Source organism: Crocuta crocuta, unplaced genomic scaffold, assembly GCF_008692635.1.
Source record: "Crocuta crocuta isolate KB4526 unplaced genomic scaffold, BGI_CrCroc_1.0 scaffold16, whole genome shotgun sequence".
Lineage (NCBI taxonomy): Eukaryota > Metazoa > Chordata > Mammalia > Carnivora > Hyaenidae > Crocuta > Crocuta crocuta.
This window is the reverse complement of record NW_027531893.1, coordinates 2,640,940-2,663,365: the sequence shown is the minus strand read 5'-3', so window position 1 is coordinate 2,663,365 and position 22,426 is coordinate 2,640,940. Positions and strand designations below refer to the sequence as shown.

General features: G+C 37.9%; 1 long non-coding RNA gene across 1 annotated transcript in view; it reads right to left on the bottom strand.

Annotated features, from left to right (window-relative positions):
- LOC144239300 (uncharacterized) overlaps positions 1–22,426 on the bottom strand; it is a 238,106-nt gene that overhangs the window by 49,897 nt on the left and 165,783 nt on the right. The window lies entirely within an intron of this gene.

Genomic DNA, 22,426 nt, shown 5'->3' with positions numbered 1-22,426 from the left:
AAAAAAATAGATATCTGAGAAGCAATTGAAATTTTACATGAAGTGGACCTGAAAAGACGTAAAAGTAAGACTGAATTAGGTGAAAATATATCCTAAAGACTTCAAAGCTGCATACCTCTACTACAGTTTGTCAATTCTCTATAGTTTGATATTTGTAGTTAACATGCAGATTAAAAAAAAAAACAAACAAAAAAACACAAAAAAAACACCATGCACGTTAAGCTGCCTTAACAGAGGCCTAACAATGAAGGGGCTTAAATAAAATAGATGTTGGATTCTTTGTTATGTAACATCTCTTTCCATGAGGTTCCCGAAGACAGATGGGAGGCTCACCTTTGCCCTCCTCAAACAGTGGCTTCCAGCTCTAGGAAGTGGTGCTTCCAGTGCCTTCATCCCCTGTGCATCTCCAGCCCAGTCCACAGGAAAAGGGGAAAAAAGAGAGGACGTGGAGGTCCTGGTGCACAGATTCCTGCGTGGTGGGGATTTGGTGACAATGCCACAGCTGAATGCAGGTGAGTCCAGGGAATGCAGTCTAGCTGGGTGGTCTTGTGCCTGCTCAAACTTGTGTAAGGACTGTATGTGATTTACTAATAACAGGAAGAGCAGAGGGGCGCCTGGATGGCTTAGTCAAGTGTCTGACTTCAGCTCAGGTCATGATCTTGCGGTCTGTGAGTTGAGCCCCACGCCGGGCTCTGTGCTGGCAGCTCAGAGCCTGGAGCCTGCTTCAGATCCTGTGTCTCCCACTCTCTCGGCCCCTCTCCCACTCATGCTCTGTCTCTCTCTCTCTCAAAAATAAAATAAGCATTAAAAAAAAGGAGGAGCAGAGAATAGTCCGAGGGTCCAATTAATGGTGTTTGTTATAATATTCATAAAGAATTTAAGATTTAAAAATACGCACACATGTGCACATGTGCACAAACATACAAATAAATTGGGGGCTTATAAGTACCAGTTATAAGTAAAAGGAAGCATGTTGCTAACCTGTAGAGATCGTTTAACTTTTAAAGGAACACAGAGAACCAGTTAACACAGAACTTGAGGTAGAGTCAAATAAAATGCAACAATGGGAAGAAACAAAAATGAATCTTTCTCTCATCTCTTCTTCCTGTTTTCCACATTCACTCCTCATCTCTAGCTCAATACAGAAACAAAAATAGGTCAGTAAAAACGTTTCCATGGTATCTGAATTTTGTCCTTTAAAATAAAACCCAAATACTGACCACTTTTGATGGTCAAGGTATCACCTACTTTAAGCAAAATGGTGTCAGATTTAAATTTACTGACATGTTGGTAGAGAGACCATCTGATAATCCTTTCCTTTCTCTCTCTCTCTATGTGTATGTGCATGTGTGCGGGTGTATGTGAGTGTGTGTCTGTCCTATAACACATTTTGTTGGATCAACTAACTATCTTTGCATACAATCTATGTATGTTTACAAGTAATCCATTTTCCCTAGGCTATGTGTTTCTGAAATACAATAAAGTATTTCTCTGGCTCCTTGTCTACATGCCTTTTTTTTTTTTTTTTAAAATCTCTAGTTTACCTTACATTTTTTTCCAGGTAGTTCTGGGAGTTTTTAAATCATTGACAATGCATCTAAGCCCTTCTTTAATGGAAATTTTTGAAGTGCGCCCTCTCCTAAGAGATTGTTCCTGTTCTCTTATAACTAGTCTGCATATAGCACCTATTATTTCCTTCCTTGTAAGCTAAGGCTTGCAGTCTCAAGTGTGTCTTTCATAGACCATCATTAAGGAAAGATGAATCTGGAGGGCTCTGAAGGCTCATTTTCTCTCCCTTTCTAATAGCCTAGAAAAAAGCACAGCAGGTATGAGGTAGTTCAACTGATAAACAGGCTGAAACCAGCTACTGAACTCCAGAGACTTTGTTTTCCTAACAAGCTCTTTTTTGCGGGGGTCAGAAAGCTTCTGTTGTAACATACTGGTCCAGATATATTCTAGTCCTATATACCCAGACCAGGGTCTGGGTAGGTTCCTCAAGGAGACTTTCTAATGACGTACATCCAATTATAACTGGCCCAAGCACAGCTCTCTAAGGGACCGTCTGCTCTGCCATTTGGCTGTTTACAAGGTTCCCTCAAGTAAGATCCTCTTCTATGTATACAAATTGGCATCAGTGGGACGTGTTTCTAAGGCTCCTTTGTGTGATAAACATCAACATGGCCACTCTCCACCAATGCCCGTTAAGCACACTACCATTTTCCTAGACTCTCCGGTCCAGGGTACTCTCTCAAGTGCGGAGGATCCTAAAAGCACCACCCTTGTGCTGATGTAGTTTTATCACAAAGAATAGCATTTATGCGATTGGGGACCACTAACACCTCTACTTTCATATTGATTGAAGTTATGGAAGGGAAGCACATTTAGATTTTATTCATTGTTTTTTAAAAGCCTTTTACCCAAGAACACAGAGTGGGTTCCAGAGGAGGCTGAGTCAGAGGATAATTGAGTAAATTGTTTCTTGGTGAAAACCATGATTATGCTTAGCCCCTCTATTCAAGGGTTCACTAGGACTTGTATATTCTACCTCCTAAGTAGCCTTCCTATTTTCCTTCATTTCCTGTCTCCAACTCTCAAAGTTCTAGTTTAGGATATCACCATCTTACTAGTTTCTTTTCTATTTTATTTATTTATTTATTTATTTATTTATTCATTCATTCATTCATTCATTCATTCATTCATTCATTCCAGAGAGAAAGAGCATTAGCAGTAGGGAGGAGGGGCAGAGAGAGAGAGAGAGAGAGAGAGAGAGAATCTTAAGTAGGCTCTGTGCTGAGCACGAAGTGGGGGTTTAATCTCATGAACCATGAGAACATGACCTGAGCCAAAATCAAGAGTCTGATGCTTAACTGGTTAAGCCACCTAGGCACCCTGACCATCTTTCCAGTTTCTTACATAAACATATTTGACTAAAGAATAAAAGAAGTATACTTTTTAATACTGTGTTACTTGTTTTATTTGGGGATAGCCATCAAGGGCTGAGAGGCATCTTGGGAAGAAAGCAGGGCAAAGCCAGGGGGAAGGAGGGAAGGGGCTGATGAAGAGGCCCACAGGATTACTGAGTCAACTGGAGACAGAATTAGGAACCCTAGGGAGCCGTTTCATGAGGATGTTGTTGAAGATGAATAAGAAAGCCACCACCGCTCCCAAAGCCAAAGCCAAAACCAAAGCCAAAGCCAAAGCAAAGGCTTTGAAGGCTAAGAAAGTGGTGCTGAAAGGCATTCAGTCATAAAAAAATGAAGATCCACAGATCACCTACATTCTGGCAGTCCAGGACACTGGTTCTCTGCTGGCAGCCCAAATATCCTCAAAGAGCACCCCCAGGAGAAACGAGCTTGACCACTACACCATTATCAAGTTCCCCATGACAACCCAATCAACTATGAAGAAAATAGATCACAACAACACACTTGTGTTCATTGTGGATGTCAAAGCCAACATGCACCAGATCAAACAGACTGTGAAGAAGCTCTAGGGCACTGATGTGGCCAAGGTCAACATTCTGATCAGGCACGATAGAGAAAAGAAGGCATATGTTCAATTGGCTCCTGACTATAATGCTTTGGATGTTGCCAACAAAATTAGTATCATCTAAACTAAGCCCAGCTGGCTAAATCTAAATTTTTTCACCAAAACAAAACAAAACAAAAAAACAGAAAACAAAAAACAAAACAAAACAAAAACAACTAACCAAACAAAAAATCCTGGGGAAAAGACCAGCCATTAGAGATCAAGTCCAGGAACCATATTTTTCATTTATGGCTTTATCTTTGGTTCATAAGATAGTACCTATCATATGGTAAGTGATCAATCAGTATTTCTTGATTGAGTTAATAAATTAACAAATGGTCAAGAAAATAAGAAAGTCATTTCTATAAGGTCCTTTAATAAAACTAAATTTCAATATTCCAGGCTTGGCTATTGCACCAATTGTCAACCTACTGCCTCTGAGCTCCAAACCCACCCTTCTTCACCCTGCTTTGTGGTACTGAAAGTCAAACTTGCAAATATGTCTTTGCCAGCAAGCACACTATTCGCATCGCAAATAGAAAGCCCTGAGGGAAAAATGCAGGACGCAGGGGGCTTCTTGTCCTGGATATGGTATGTTTTCGGTTTTGTTTGTTTTTTCTGTATCATTCAGTGTGCAGCTGCAAGTGGCACTCAACCCTCCTCCCCCAATAAATCATACCACTACCCCAATCAGCAGCCATCCAGTGAGTTAGGAAGGCACTCAGTGCTTGGCTTTCCCATTGGAAAGCTTCATGGGCACCCCAGAGGGTGACTTTTTTTGCAAAACTCCTCATCGCCCCAGTAAGTGGCTTACAAGCAAGTTTTCAGTCCTTGCTAGTTCCCTGGGTGACTTTACAATGAGTCTAATTCATGCTCCAGGGGCAGCTTCGTGGAGTGGAACCCTGGGTGCCAGGCTCATGCTGAGGAGTTCTGAAAAATTCTCTGCCATCTAGTGGGCCACATGGGTACCTTTTCCAATGGGGTCTAAACCTCCACCATGGATAGGGCTCTCTTCTCAGTTTTTTCCTTCCTGGGTGTTGTGTCTCCACCATAGAGTGGTAGCTCTCCCTATATCTGTTATTCCTGTAATCTTTAGAGTTCTCCTTGCCTCTGTAGGTAGTTAATATCCTGTTACTAGCTCACAGTTCTTTGTATTAAATTGCCCTGTTCAGATAACTAGAGTATTTTTTCTTTCCTGGCAGGATGCCAATGACTCTAGCTATGGAGGGAGAATCTCCCACCACCATAGGAGGTCACCTGTGCCCGGTAGCCCTGGCTCTTGCTCTTTGCAGTGCATCTGCCCTGGAGAATCTTTTACAATTACTCAAGTCAACATCATATCAGCCTCAAGGCGATATCTCTTTAATAAGAGATCCATTATTAAAGATTAATTTCAGATCTGCTGATCGGAGGGGTAAATGTCAGTGATATACTGCCTGGCTGATGCTTCAGTGACTGCAGAAGAGAGGCAATGCAACCTATTAATAAATGGTTAGAGCTCCACCCCTCCAAACTGGGACCGAACTAGAATGGAGACACATCATCATCTTTCCAATAAAGTAATTCTCTCCATGCATGAGCTACTTAAACACATAGGAGTATGTCATTGTAGAGACAAAGTAGCATTGCAATTTAAGGAAACAGAAAACACTCTTGCTATTGCAAATCTTGCTGCAGGGATGAAAGATAATTTAGTTGATAACATCCATTTTGTGCATTTAATTTATAAAGTCCTTACAGGAGACCAAGTTTAATACTAAAATAACAGAAATGGACCTTGCTATGTCCTTGATGCATTTGAAATAACAATTAGGTCATGCTAATGAGCAAGACTCCGGATGCTACCAAAGCAATCAATAGTACATGTACACTAAACTACTTTATTAATAATCTAGCCGAATTTGTTTCCCATGCAGTCAAAATTCAGGACATGATTTTGTGTTGCATTTTCCTGATGGTTTTTAAATTAAGTTTTATAGTCTGTCACAGCTGTCAGCATCCCCACCATTATCATTACCCACAAACATTTAATGCATACCCGCTGTGTACACAGCACTGTAGGGTTCGTTAAAGAGAAAGAGCAATAAGTCCCTGCCCTTGAGATAGCAGAGGGGTAATTATTTACTCTGAGTTCTCTAGTTCATTTAGCAGCGAATGAGCAGGAGGCCTTGGAACTGAATGACCTGGCATCTTTATACAGTTTTATCACCACTAGAACAATAACATTAAATTTTCTGGATTTGGTCCTCTTTATTTTAGATTATAAAATAAGGGTACCTGGGTGGCTCAATCGGTTGGGTGTCTGACTTTGGCTCAGGTTATGATCTCGCAGGCTGTGAATTCAAGCCCCAAACTGGGCTCTGTGCTGACAGCTCAGAGCCTGGAGCCTGCTTCAGATTCTGTGTCACCCTCTCTCTGCCCCTCTCCCACTCACATTCTGGCTCTCTCCCTTTCTCTCAAAGATGTATGAACATTAAAAAATATTCTTAAAAAATGCATTGCACAAGAGTTAAACAAAACAGCAGTTAAAGAGTAAAAACTAAAACTCTCCCTTAATTATAACGATGAATATTTCCTTCATGATTGGTAACTTATGTAATATTTATTATGTGCCAACTCTAAGCAATACTCACATGCATTCATACACTTTATAGATAAGGAAACTGAAAGATCTAGAGAGAATATACAGTAAGCAAGTGGTCAAGACCCAAGCTTAGGAGGCCTGTCACCAAAGTCTATACAGTAGCACCCTTTATGCAACAGTGTCAGTTACCTGCGGTCAACTGCCATCCAGAAGCAGATGATCCTCCTCCTGACAATATGGTCAGAAGGTCAGTCAGTGGTAGCCTAATGCTGTGTCATTCACCTCCCAGCATCCCATCACGTAGGCATTTTATCATCTCACATTGTCATAATAAAAGAGTGAGTGTGGTGCAGTAAGGGATTTTGAAAGAGAGACAACATACACGTAATTGTTACAGTATATGGGTGTAAATTGTTCTATTTTCCTATTAGTTGCCGCTGTTAATCTCTTACTGTGCCTAATGTACAAATTAAACTTTATCATATGTGTGTACATATAGGAAGAAAGAGTATATATAGGGTTTGATACTACTTATAGTAACAGGCACCCACTGGGTATCTTGAAACATGTTCCTCGTGGATGTGGAGAGGCTACTGTTCCCTTAACCACACTACTCCATATGGCCCTTTTCAAATAATCCTCCCAGAGGTAATCACCACCAACAAGAGGTGTTTATTCTTATAGGGCCAATTCTATGCGTTGAATACACATTGTACATACGTGCATATCTTTTAAAAATTTAAGTGGGATCACGGTAACATTTAAAAATTGTTTTCATTAAAAAAATGTCATGGTTGTATTACCATATATACATTCAAGATTGTGTGTGTGTATATTTAGACAGATTTTAATATTCTGTAATACAGATGTACCATTTGGCATTTTAAATGTTTCCCTATTTTCACTCATATATGATACGGCAGTCTACATCCTTCTGAAAATCTTTGTACATATGTGGGATTTGGGGGGGAAGATTCCTAGTGGTGAGCTTGTTGGATCAAAACGTATGTATAGCAATGTTTTAGTCCTTATTTTTCTACTCCCTGAAATGCTATATTTTGATCACATACAATATAAATACAATACTATCAATAACATGTGTCATTCAATGGTTCACCTGAGATGCCCTTTCACTCTCTTCACTCATGTAGTGGTGTCAGATTACAAATGGGAGAGAATAGTGACATTTTTTAAATGCATATATCAGTGTATTGCAAAACATGTTTTTAAGGTATTCTTTTTTTTTTAAATATTTTTATTTATTTCTAGGAGAGAGAGAGAGAGAGACAGCGTGAGCAGGGGAGGGTCAGAGAGAGAGGGAGACACAGACTCTGAAATAGCCTCCAGGCTCTGAGCTGGCAGTCAGCACAGAGCCCGACGCGGGGCTCGAACCCATGAACCTTGAGATCATGACCTAAGCGAAAGTTGGACGCTTAACCGACTAAGCTACCCAGGCGCCCCAAGGTATTCTTGATAACTGTAATGACATTTTACATAAGGCCAGAGACCTACCTGCCTTTAATTATTTTTCAGTGTACTGAGTAAGATCTCGACCGATATAAAGTCTCAGTGTCTTAGTCCAGCTGGGCTGCTCTAACAGAACAAGCCTGGTTGGCTTACAAACAACAAAAATTTATTCTCACAGTTCTGAAGGCTGAAAGTCTAAGATCAACATGCCAGCATGATCAGGTGAGGACCCCCTTCTGGGTAGCAGTCTTTTCACTGTATCGTCACATGGCAGAAGGGGACAGGATCTCTGTGGGATCTCTGTGGGCACTACTCCCATTCATGAGGGCTCCACATCATCACCTAATCACCTCCCAAAAGCCCAACCTCCCACCTCCATCACACTGGGTGTTAGGATTCCAACATGTGAATTTGCGGGACACAGACACTCAGACCACAGCATTCTGTGATTTTGCTACAAGAATTCTGGAAGTCATCTTTGACTTTCTCTGTCCAAACTTATTACCATCTTTTTGCCATAAATTGATTGGTTTTATGACATATACTTGTGGTTTGTGATAGGTAAGGAATTTTTGCAGCTTGATTTCAGGATAAACAAATGATTCCAAATACAAATAAAATGTTTCCTAGACCAACCAGCGACCATAAGTAGTGAAGGTACTGCCTTCATTGGGTTCCTTGTGGATTTTTAGGCTGACTGCTCTTTTTCATTCTCTCATTATTTTCTCCTACTGTATGTTTCCCTCCGCCCCTGCTCCCCCAGATATCTTCCAGAAATAAAAGATTTTAATAGGCAGAGTTTTGGTATTAAAGCACTAGTACACTAGATATTTATACAGTTAGTTTGTGACCTTCAATGTCTCTTGGGGACATCAAAATCTTGGTACATTTTTTCTCCTGCAGCTTGTTGGATTATTAATATCTGTCACTTGAAATCTTCCTACATATATGTAACTGTTTAGTAATGAATCTCTATTATAGCTAGCATCATACTTCAAGTCCCTAAAATTCAATAATCTCTTTAAGCTAGTTAAGAATGATGAAGAAAAAAAAATCAGTAGGCTTTTCCTCTCATTAGAAAGAATAGGCAATATCAAGAATAAAGCAACTGACAAATGAACAGCATGGATATTACAGAGCTTCCTTTTTTGTGTTTTGTTAAATTATTATTTTGGTCATAGATACACACAGATATAGGTTAAAGGTCAAATACTTTGCAAGTTTTATATTAAAAAAATAATAACAGAAACTCCCTACCCCAAACACACACACCTCTGTCTTTCACCAATTTAAGTAACTATTTTGGTATTTACCACCATGTCCCTAAATAACATGCTTGCTTTGTCATTTCATGGTGTTTTAGTTTTAGGCTGTGCTTATTAACTTCTGTTTTGGGGATAAAAAGAAGGTTTTAACTCTCTTTGCTTTCCTTACCCTTACCTCCTAATGGTAGATATCCTGTTCGTTCCTATTCCCCAGTGTAATTTTATTTTAATTTTAGATAAATAAGTATTTTGTTTTTATATAAGCATAATAATGCAAATACAATTTCCTTAAAGCTATGTGATAAGCCATGATCATTTTTGTCTTTCCTGCACATCTTTTGTTCTCTGGTATTTAGGGTTATTGTATCCTGTTACTATCTCTTTGCCTGGACTTCTAGGGACTTTCTCCTCGGCAAGTGTCTCACTCTGCTCTAAATGCATTCAGTGTCAGGTATTCTGTCAATTTTATTTATCTTTCTGAAGACATCACTTCAGGAACCTTTCGATAGGCTCCAAATGAGTCTGGGTGCCCCTGTGTTCAGTGCACATTTCTTATGCTAGAGCCCTCTTCACCTCTTGCGGGTTGGCTCTCCTATTTCCCACATTGCATTTCTTCCTCTGTACTTGCTCACTTTCTCATTTTGGTGGGGCACATTTCAGGAGCTTCCTGAGATAGAATGAATAGGAGGTAAATATTCTGACATTTGCTTTACTGAAAATACCTTTATTCTATCCTGACCATGCTTTAGTGCCTTTTCGTTTCTTATGTTGATGCTGAGAAGTTTAAAGATACTGTGAATCCTAGTCCTTTACATGGATACATCTTCCTTTTCAAAAGCTTAGCTCTTACCTTTGTCTGGAGTTCTCTGAAATTTTCAAATTATATGTCTCCGTGTGGGTCTGTTTTCATCCATATAGCTCAACTAGTGGGCTCTAACAGTCTGAAAAATTACATGGACCACATATCTGGAAATTTATTTGAATTATTTGCTAATTCATTTCCTTTTCAATCTTGTTCTCTCTTGAGTCTTCCTGTTATATAAATGTTTGATTTTCTGAACTGGTTGTCAGATTTTCTTATTTCTGTTTTTATACTTCATAGTTCTATTTGTTAGCACTGTTTCTTAAAAGATTTCCTAAATTTTTTATTTTTTTTTTAATGTTTTATTTATTTCTGAGAGAGAGAGAGAGAGAGAGAACATGAGCAGCAGAGGGTCAGAAAGAGAGGGAGACACAGAATCTGAAACAGGCTCCAGGGTCTGAGCTGCGAGCACAGAGCCCGATGCGGGGCTCGAACCCACAAACCACAAGACCATGACCTGAGCCAAAGCCAGACACTTAACCAACTGAGCCACCCAGGCGCCCCATGATTTCCTAAATTTTTATATACCAACCTTTCTATTGAGTTTTTATTTACTGAAAATAATATATAGATATATTTAAAATGCCTCTTTATTTATTTGAGTATTACTTAAAAAACTTTTTTTTGTTTTATTTATTTTTGAGAGAGAGAGATCACGAGTGGGAGAAGGGCAGAGAGAGAGAGAGAGAGAGAGAATGTGAGAGAGAGAGAGAGAGAGATTGGGAGACACAGAATTGGAAGGAGGCTGCAGGCTCTGAGCTGTCAGCACAGAGCCCAATGTAGGGCTTGAACTCATGAACTGTGAGATCATGACCTGAGCCGAAGTCAGACGCTTGACTGACTGAGCCACCCAGGCACTGGGTATTGCTTTTTAAAATAGTATTATTGTTTCATGATTCAAATATCTTCTGTTACCTATTAAAATTTATGCTTGTTTGGTTCTCAAACTTTCATTTTAGTAGTTTTCCTCATGCCTGATAATCCTCATCTATTTGTTTATATTTATCGATAGGGAGTTGGTTGTAGACCCTGAGCTCATGGTAAGAAACAGTGGTTTTACTGCAGGTGATTGTCTGGGCCATGTAGTTGGGAAACCCTAATGTCAATAACTCTCTAAGTTTTTCCTGCTGAGTCTATCGGGATCTTCAGAGAAGAGTACATCTTCTGTCTAGAAGGTGGAGTTTTGGCTGCATTATTGAGTTTTAGAGATGAAAGAGGGTTGGATGAGGAAGGACTCTTGTCTCAGCATCCCAGTATGTTGACAATTATCTATTACTCCTCTTTTTGGTTATATCTGTTTGCATCATTAATTTGGGGGATAATTACATGTTTATCATAGGGCTGGGGTAAAGTTGAAATGAGTCAATAAATGTAAATGCTTAGAAAATACTGGGCACACAGCAAGTTCTATGCAAGTATAGCTGTTATTTTTTTTCTCATGTTTGGCAGTCTAAAGAGCCTACATTTGAAAATAAAATTCAATTATTTATTTGCTTATTTATTTACTTAGCTGGAGATGATGGATGTGAAGACCTATTTATTACTCACATAGATTCCTAACCATTTTCCACTTTCACAGGATGGTATCATTAATTTTCAAAACTTTAAAGGATTTAAAGATTGTTCTTGACTTTCCTTATGGCTAGTTTAGAATTCACTTTTGGAGAGTTTGCTAAATCTTCTTATTCATCTTCTTTAGGCCTTCCAAACTTTTGTTACTGTTCTTTTTTTTTTCTGCTATTCATATCCTTGGGAGTATATATATTTTAAAAGTCTCCTTATTATTGTTTCCATGGGATTAGGAGGAAATAAAAGTAGATACTTGCATTCAATTACTTTTTTATCCAATAGTCCCTGAATAGTTTCTCTTAATGAATAAACTGACACCAATCTTGAGTGATTTAGGCCCAGCCATTCTTTTTCCAGATATTTTCAGATTACAGAAGCTGAGGATGTATATTACTATATTTATATGTGCTATGTACTATACAAGTATTATAAAGATACATGTGTGTATATATGATAATACATGTTATGTGAACATAAAAAAAGAACATAAATGTTGAGATTGTTTGAGGTATAAGATTGATCTATAGATAGATATAGACAGATATAGATACAGATAGTAAAGATATATAGCTGCTACTGCCATAAATAGTATCCTGTTGGGGTACATTTAAGATAATTCTTCTCCTGCTTTCTCTTCAGTTTCAAAGAAACCATAAAAAATTTTTGGTTAAAATTTGGAGTCTTGAGGCAGATCAGTGGAAGAAACAAGGATAACATATTCCACCATCTGTAAACTGCTTCAACCTTTGTTTATACCACATTATAGCTCTGATCACACTGCAAAGCGAATTATTTTTACCATGTCTGTTTCTAGTCAAATGAGAGCTTTTCTAAGGTCGGGGAACTTTTTCCTTCAATTTTGAGTCTTCTGAATCTTGCACACTACTTAGCAGGAGGTTGGAGCACACTGAATCATGTTGACTGAAAAGAAAATCAACTGATGGTTACAGAGGGGAGGTGGATGGAGGATGGGTGAAATGGCTGATGGGGATTAAGAAGGGCCCTTGCTGTGATGGGCACTGGGTATTGTATAGAAGTGTTGAATCACTACATTGTAGATCTGAAATGAATATCACTCTGTATGTTAACTAACAAGAACTTAAATAAAAACTTAAAAAAGAAAAAGACTGAATATGTAGCATCCCCAAATATATCGTTTGCAGGATTGGACAGTTGTCATTTTTTAACAAGTTGCTTGATGGCAACTGATATTGTCAATATCAATACGTGCTGAAGTGCATCAATTTCATTTTAGCCAATTCATCCACTTCAGAACATTTAAAAACTGGTATGACTTACCACATGACTGATTCAGATGTGACCATCATGATTTCTTTTATGGGTAATAAAAAAAGAATGGATTAAATGATTCTACTTGAAATCTTGGTGAAAGAAATTTATGGGAGGAAGTAGTGGATGGGGAGAATTCTCCAACTATGACCTTGAATGCCTGGTCATATGATAGCTTTCCATTCAAAGGAAGGGATATCATTAGAAGAGAAAAGCTAGAAAAAAATACATACGGGGTGTGGGGGGGAATCAAATGATATGAAGCGAAATATTTTGAATGAATTCTAAGAGTGATAATATACTTTTTGAAAAATGGAGGAACAGAATTCCTTCTGCAAAAAAAAGATAAATTCTCTTCCCGCCCCAACTCTCTCCTCCTTGGGTCCTCACAGAGGTTTCAATAAAACAATATCTAAAATCTAGAATGATACCAAGCGTTAACCTTGAGAAAATTCATGAGGAAAGATGCTTCCCCATGTAGTTAGAACAGATGCTAGTATGTGAGCTGGGAGCATTGCTTACTCAGTGGTTCAGCAAATGTCTTCCAGGCAGAAGATTCTTGGAGAGAGGAAGGTGGTATAGATTAAATATTAACTATTAGTTTTGTTCTCAGGAAGTTCAGCACTTTCTCATAAGATGAGAAAAGTAGACAACTAGTATGTAAACACAGGAATAAATGTAATACACCTAAGCCATAATTAAGGAGAAAAACCTAGTTTAGGAATTTTCTAATGCAACCTCTTCTGAATAAAGGAGTTCCTTTTTAAATTTTGGAGCGAGAATTTATCAATCTATTTTTCTTCTCTTTTTTTCCTTTTAACAGTTTTATATAGCTGTCTATATACCAAACAATTTGCGCATTGTAAATACACAGTTTGATAGTTGTTGGTAAGGTTACACACTTGTACAATAATCACAGCCACGTTGCAGAACACTTTCATCACCATTTAGAAGATCCTTTGTACTTGTTTACAATCAATTGCAGCTCCTATTCCCAGCCACTGTTTTTTCTTTCTACGGAGTTAGAATTTGACTCTTCTAGAAATTGTAGGCAAACGGAATCATGCAGTATATAGATTTTGGGGTCTATCTTCTTTCACTTAACATGATTTTTGAGGTTCAGTCTATGGCTGTATGATCAGTTTATTCTTCTCACTGGTATTGTTCCACTTTATAACCGTTATACTGCAACTGTTATACAGTGTTGTGTTTATCCTTTCACAAACTGATGGATGTTTTGATATTTTTCCCTAGGCTTTGGCCATGATGAATAATGCAGTGGTGAACATTTGTGCACAAGTCTTTGAACAGTCATATGTTACCACTGCTCTTTGGTAGATACTTAAGAGTGGAATTATATTCTTATTAAAAACTGGAAACTGGAATTACAAATTCCCATTCCAAGTTAGTTTTACCACATGTATATCAACTTCCTATTACTATTCTAGCAAATTACCATAAACTTAGTGGCTTTCCACAACACAGATGTATTACCTTACAGTTCTGGAGGTCAGAAGATGAAATGTGTCTTATGAGGCTAAAACCAACGTGTCAGCAAGGGGCTGCCTTCCTTCTGTAGGCTCCAGGGGAAAACGTGTTCCTTGTCAAGGTGCCCGCCTTCCTTGACTCCTGGCCTCACACCATCCCAACCTCTCCTTCTGTTATCATGACTCTTTGACTCGAAGCCTCCTGCCTCCCTCTTATAAGGAACTTTGTGATTATATTGGGCCCACCTTGACCCAAGATAATTTTCCCATTTTAAGACCCTTAACTTGTCCATATCTGTAAAGTCTCTTTTGCCATACAACATAATACACATGCAGGTCCGGGGGATTAGACAAGAACATCTCTGGAGATGGGGAGGTCATTTTCCTGCCTATCACAACATCCTGACTACCACTCGGTATTATCAGTCTTTTTGAATGGGGTGCCGGACCCATTCTCTGACTTCACTGTCATTTTGTTGTTTCCCTAGTGACTAGTGATGTTGAACATATTTTTATTTGCTTATTAATCACATATATATTTTTGATAAAATGCCCATTTAAATACCTTGTTGGTTTTTATTCGTTATTTTTTGTTATTTAAAAATGTTTATTTATTTATCTATTTTTTGAGAGAGAAAGGGAGAGAGAGGGGGCCCACACACAAACAGGGGAGAGACAGAGAGCAAGGGGGAAAGAGAATCCCAAGCAGGCTTCTTACTGTCAGCGCAGAGCCTGACGTGGGGCTCGATCCTAGGAACTATGAGATCATGACTTAAGCTGAAATCAAGAGTCAGATTGAGCCACCCAGGCGCCCCCCCCTTTTTTTGTTATTATTAATTGATGTGCTCTTTATATATTTCAGATACAAGTCTTTATCAAATATGTGATTGCAAATCATTTCTCAAAGACTTGTCTTTTTCTTTCTTTTTCTTTAATTTTTAATGTTTATTCTTGAGAGTCAGAAAGAAAGAGAATGAGAATGAGAATGAGAATGAGAATGAGAATGAGAATGAATGGGGGACAGGCATAGAGAGAAGGGGACAGAGGATCCGAAGCTGGCTCTGCGCTGACTGCGCTATGAGGGGCTGAAACTCATGAACCATGAGATCATGACCTGAGCTGAAGTTGGACATGTAACTGACTGTGCCACTAAGGTGCCCTTCTTTTTATTTTCTTAATAAAGTCTTTAGAATAGCAAATATTTTAAATTTTGGCAAAGTCTAACTTCTCAATTTTGTCTTTTGTAGAACATGGTTTTGGTGCCCTATCTAAAAAGTCTTTGACTAACCTAAGATCAAAAATTTTTCTCCAGTGTTTCACTCTCAGAGTTTTATAGTTTTTAACGTCTATGATTCATTTTGAGTAAAATTTTTGTATGGTGCTCGAAACGTACTAAGTTCCCTTTCATAATGAATATCTAATTGTTTTAGAATGTTTTGTTGAAAAAAGAATCCTTTCTCCATTGAATCAGCTTGGCACTTGTATCAAAATTCAATTGACCATGAATGTGTAGGTTCATTTTTAGATTCTCTATTCTATTACAATGATCTGTATTCTTACCCTCAAAACAATACAATTCTGTTTTGATTGCTTTGGCTTTATAGGAAGTTTTGAAGTTAGATAGCATGAATTCTGTTTCTTTGTTCCACTTTTTCAAAATTGCTTTGTTTATTTTAAGTACTTTGTGCTCATATAAATGAATTTTAGCTTGTTCATTTATTTAAAAGAGTGGATGGGTCTTTGATAGGTACTCAATTGAATCTTCATATCTCTTTGAAAGGAACTGCCATATTACCATTATTGAAACTACTAATCCATGACCAGTTTGTCTTCTCTGAATACTTACGTCATTTTACTGACTTCTGATTTCTATAGTTTCAGCTGTTAATCATATTGCTGTTCCTTGCACATGATGAGTTATTTTGTTCTTGCTGCCTTCAAGATGTTCTTTTTGTGTCCAGCTTTCAGTAGTTTACTGTGATGTGTGGATCTCTGTGTTTATAAAGCTTAGAGTTTGATGAGCTTCTTTAATGTGTACATTAATGGTTTCCAACAAACTAGGGATGTTTTCAGGCATCATCTCTTCAAATATCTATTCTGTATTTTTTTTTAAATTCTCTCCTCCTGGAGATGCAATTACAGGTATATTTATGTGCTTCATGGAATTCAACAGATTTCTGAGGCTTTTTTCATATTCTTCAATCTTTTCTAAGTGTCCTTTAAATAAGACAATTTCTGTTTATCTACTTTCCACTCCTGTTTCTATATTGTCCTATATTCTCTGATGTGCTTTCAAACCCATCTTGTGAAACTTCTATTTAAATCATTATACTTTTAAATCTAAATTTCAGTTTGATTTTCTTTCATATTTTTATTTCACTATTGAAATTCCTTATATATTATTTTTTGAATATAATTGCCTTTAATTCTTTGCACCTATTTATAATGGCTACTTTGAAATCTTGTGCTATTCTTACTTGAAGTGCTAGCAGTTTGTCAAGAATAAAAATTCAATTTATCTGCCTTTGGTTGATTTCAAGACCTTTGGCTATTTTTGTCGGAGTTTTTTTTCCAGATTTATTCTTATTTTTTAGGGAGAGGATTTGATGACCTTTTCATGTTACAGTAACTGAAGGTTTCATCTGTTCCTTGTTGATTAATGGAACCCATGACTTACTCACTCTATAACTGATTTGGTTCTTTCCTGGGCCAGCCCATTACTTTAATTTACCATATAAGCCTTTGGTGGGGGAAAGAAGTATGTTCTTGCCTGTGGTCCTGCTTTACTGGCAGTGACATTGGCTGGAGAATGGGAAGCTAGAGAAACTCTGGCCATATTAGTCCTCCAACATCTCTAAATATTGGATGAGTCTTTTCCTTTGCACCTAAAAAACTATATGTATATAGTTTTTAATAATACATATAATAATATTACATATAATAATACATATTAATAATAATACATATTTTAAATTCTGTAACCACTAACTGAGGAAATAAAAATGTTTCCAAAAACATGAGAAGGGGGGAGAGAAACATAGTGAGGATAATAATAGGCAGTATGGCAGATTTAGGAACTCGTTGCAAAGTTCTATTTCATTACTCTGCTATGAATCACTGTCCTCATAAAAACATTGATAGATACATTTAATAAATTCCTTGAAATAGGATGATAGTGAATCATCATCCATCATCTCTGGTGGGGCCTACTAAAGTTCTTAGACTATAAATATAACAAATTACTCCCCTCAACTAATATAGAATCTTATTTTAAAATATGTGTGCCTATATCTCCTTTTTACATCATAAAATAACTTCCTGAAGGACAGGAACTTATGCTGTCAAATTTACTTTTTTAAAGCATCTAATAGTGCCATATACAACTGAGTGCTTTAGTTTTTTTTGATGACAGATTTAACAATACTTTTTTAATAGAAACTCAAGCATATATGGAAATACAGTACTTTATCAATAACAACAGTGTCATTATGGAGCATACAAAGAATTCTGGGCAAAAGAAAAAAATAAACATTGTTTCTAATGGGTAATCAAGAGATTATGCTTGGGAGTCAGCCTGGGGGGTATTAAATCAAAGATCTGGGTAATACCTTGGGAATATAAATATAGGAACAAAAGGTGAGATCTTCATTTGAGTCATGTATGAGAGTGTGATGGGGGCACAGGCAAGAAGAATAAACTGGGATACAGTGAGTGATACACAGGCAGAACTCAGTCCAGGATTCAGACCATCTACAAAGGTGAGACAAGAGTAGGTCATCATCAAGTAAAAGATCTAAGTGGAGATCCAGGCAGTGGATGGTCTAGAATGTAAGACAATATGTGCCAGAGTCACTGGCTGAGATTTAGGATCAGGAACACCGGTCACTGGGGATATTCTTTTGTTACAAGGACTGGAATCAGCCAGGAGCTTCACTAATTGAAGAATTATGGAACCTTGGGGTGCCTGGGTGGCTTAGTTGGTTAGGCATCCGACTTTCGCTTAGGTCATGATCTCGCGGTTCGTGGGTTCGAGCCCCGCGTTGGGCTCTGTGCTGACTGCCAGCTCAGAGCCTGGAGCCTGTTTCAGTCTGTGACTCCCTCTCTCTCTGACCCTCCCCTGCTCACGCTGTCTCTCTCTCTCTCCTAGAAATAAATAAAACATTAAAAAAAAAAAAAAGAATTATGGAACCAGATGAGTGAGCTTTGTGGCAAAAGTGATTTGATGCTGAACTGGGTATTACAGAAATACTTTTAAGTGAGTTCAGTCTCAGCAGCTATAAGGATGGATTTATGAGCTTACTCAGCTGGACAGGATATAACCACTACAATCCAATTTCTCCACATTTTTAAACGTTGGTCCAGTCCATAGTATCAATTCCATCTCTCCAGCTAGTGTCATATATATTGTGTCTCAAAACTATTTTTGACGTAACTCAACCTAATCATACCAAGACCTTCCTAAAATAGGAGTTTTGGTCATTTATCCCCACTTTTTGGTATTAATGGTGATGTCTAGTCATTTCTTTGAGAGGTAAGAGAGATCATGGGAAATTTTATGTGAAGCTAAATCTTGTAACCTAACATCATTTTGAGCCTTGGTTCAATTATTTTTCCTGAGCAGAAGCATCAGTGTCATCATATAATGATAATACCTTTGATTTGGCAAGGAACACAAGAAAAAATAGAAAGTTTTGAGTTCTAAGCTTTGAATCAAATAACCTGAACTACAGTACTAGTCTCTGGACTACTATTCAAAATCTTATGTAGTATATAGAGATATACTCTTTACTATATGTTACATAAGAACATTAGAGGGAATGACAGTTCTAATTATTACAACAACCGATAAATAGATTGCAATCCTTCTAAACAACTAGTATTGGCATTTAAGAATAATATCAATTTACTTTTTCCAAGGTTCACGATGTCTGTATATACTAAAAAGGAACCTCTTATTAAGAATATTAGAAAACTTGTCTTTATTTGGAGTATTTTTATTAAATGTGAACTATGATTGACGAATTCACTTTTGACTTTATACAACTATAAGTGTTAAAATGATTTTGTGGCTTTTATTATCAGCAAAACAGATTTCCATTTTAAAAGTGACAACCACTGTATTCCCCCAAAGCAAATAGGGGAGAGTTTGACATGGCCTTGTCAGGAAGCCTGTCTAATCTAAATTGGATGTGGGAAACAGAAGGACAAAATGTAACAGTTAAAATACCACAGTTCATGAGAGTCCAAATATGTCAAAAAAGTGTCTGGTCTTCCTGATGGTTGATTTCCTGGCAGTGCATATAGTAATGTTTTTCCTTATGATATCATTCCTTAGCTTTCAGAAGATAATGACTCATGCAGAAACTATTCTGTTCATCATGATTTATAAATCACAGGGCTGTGGCCTAAGAGATGAGAGAAAAGATGACCAAGGACCTAAGTGTAACTATGTCTTTTCTACCAATTACAACTTTTGAAATTAAATGATAAAGTTCAGAGTAATAAGGAGACGGACTGTGTCTTGACTATATACTTAAATCATTTAAAACATGTTTCTTAAGATTTAAAAGGATTTGAACTAGAAGCAAAATTAGATTGTGAAGAGTATGCAAGTTATTAAGTTCCTTTTCAAACAAGTTTCTTAATATAAACTTCATCCTAAATATTTGCCTTCTTAGAATTTAAAGAATTAATTCCTTTGGAATTAGTCCAATGGCTACTATATAGGACTAATGATAATTTTTTATTACAAGTAGTAATCTGTGTATTCATAAACATACATTTCATTTTATTTTATTTTAAAAAATTTTAATATTTTATTTATTTTTGAGAGAGACAGAGACAGAGCATGACTGGGGAAGGGCAGTGAGAGAGAGAGAGACAGGCAGAATGCAAAGCAGGCTCCAGGCTCCAAGCTGTCAGTACAGAGCCTGATGTGGGGCTTGAACTTATGAACTATGAGATCATGACCTGAGCCAAAGTCGGATGCTTAACTGACTGAGCCACCCAGGCACTACTCAGGGAAACTTTTACCAGTTCTTCTGTCAGAAGGAGACATAAAGGAGAGCTCTGATAACCCCCTGAAGAGTGAGCAAGCAGTGTCAGCACGTGTGGAACCCTTGGAGCTCCCGGCTTTTGGAGGTCACAGGTAAGTCCCTTTCAGATCCTGGATTCTAGCTGTGCACCTTTTGTATTATGAACTTTCAGACTTTGTTTGAACATTTCTTTTTCAGGACTGGGTCAAACCTAAAAACCAGACCAGAATGCGTCCAGGATAGACTGGGTCCAACATAAACTAGATTGGGTCCAGTGTGAGGCCTCAGGTGAATAAAATTTTGCTTTACGGTTGAACAAGTAGATTAACCTTCTAGAAGATACTCTTTGAATTACAGTGGCCACAGTGGAGAACATTTAACCATCTTAGATAAGCTTGTCCATTTACAAGATGCCTTAGAGGAAAAGGGTCTCAGCCAAGCACTCACTTTAAAAGGTACAGGGAAGATTACTTTTTCTTCTGTACAGTTTCTGGTGACCAGGATGAGACCTCCCGGACACCACCCGCTTCTGTCCAGAGTCCACAAACAGCATCCTGGGAAAACTGGCAGAAGCCAGCACAGGCTGAGAATTCTTATCAAAGTCAGCTTTCCCAGATCTCTATCTATAGTGCTTGGTCGAGAGAAAGGTAACATTTCACATTGTCCTTTCTTTTCCAAGTTCAGATATGCAGGGAAAAAATGTTGGTAATTAATCCTTTCTCTCCCAGAACAGCTAATGGCTTCTTATTTGCTTCAGAACTTTGTTTGGAAACCACCGAGTTGGAGGCCCCAAAATCTGGCCGACAGAAATGTGACTCGCACCCCATTTGTGACTAGATATAGTTGGACAGATGTGGGTTGAATTCCACTGCAGCTAGATTTCCAACTGTTGTCAGCTCTCAGGAAGAGTTGTCTCAGTCCTTTTTTGTTTAGTTTAGTTTTTTTTGTTTTGTTTTGTTTAAAATCTTTGGGCATAGTCCTAGATCTTGAAATGTCTTTTGTACCTTCTTTGGGTACCCCTCTTATGGCCACGTGGTAGTTCGATATTGGCAGGAATATTTACTGTTTGTCCCAGAAAACCTAGCAACACATTCTAAAGGATCCCCTCAATTTTATTGAGATACAGTTGATACACATCACTGTGTAAGATTAAGGTGTAGAGCATAATAGTTCAATCATATATTGTGAAATAATTATCCAATTTTAGTTAGCGTCCCTCATCTCATACAAATAACTAAAAAAGAGAGCAGAAAAGAACAAAACTTTTTTTCCTCATGATGAGAAGTCTTTAGATTTCCTCTCCTGACAATGTTCTTGTGTAACCTGCAACAGCGCTGGCTGTAGCCATCATGCTGCATGCTATATCTCTCGGACTTATTCATCTTATAACTGCAAGTTTGTACCTTTTGACCACATTCCTCCACTTCCCCTCACCCCGACCCCACTTCTTGGTATCATCCTCCTAATAGATACTCGAGTGTTCCTGGGGCTTGATGCTCCCTCAAAGGTCTTAAATGCATGCTCACAGCCAGGAGTGGTTCATCAGATAGTCTCACCATGCTCAGAGGGACAGAAACGAGATGAACAGCGAGATGAACAGCAAAAATAATTCTGCCAGGGATCTTACATCATAACCTATGAGTTTCACAATGGAACAAGAGCAATTTAACTCTGATGGTGACTGAGAGTGGTGCTAACACCAAATTTCTGGTCACTTTCTCATGTCTTGAGAGGGGGAATTGTTATGTTCATTAAACAAGGAGGCACTTAACTGCTCTGCCTCTAATGCTCCTGAGGTGGCCTACGGAAGCAAACCCAAATCTTTGTAACTTGAAGGTTACAAAATCAAAACCCTAAGGACAACCCATTGTAAAACAGCAAACTAGGCTTTCAGCTTTGGCCAATCAGTAACTGCCTTGCTTTGCTTCCACTTGTTCTCTAGAGAAAAGTCCCTCCCAGGGCTCCTGCTGGTAGAGCACTTCCAAACACTTGTAGTTTGGTGCTTCCCAAGTGGAATTGATTTTTGCTCAAATAAACTCTTAAAATTTAAAAACAACAATAACAAGTCATTATTAAAACAATATTTCCCATAAAACTGATAGCTATCCCAAACAAAATGTTTCCTGATTGAAAAAAGTAGCCTCTAAGTAAGCAAGTAAGTAAATTGAATGGAGAAAATGGCAGAAATAGAAAACCCAAAACACGTATCATACACGTATTTCTTTTTTAAGCTTATTTGTTTATTTTGAGAGAGAGAGAGAGAGAGGGAGGGAGAGAACATGAGAGTGGTAGGGGCAGGAGTGGGGGGAGAGAGAGAGAGAGAGAGAGAAGAGAGAGAG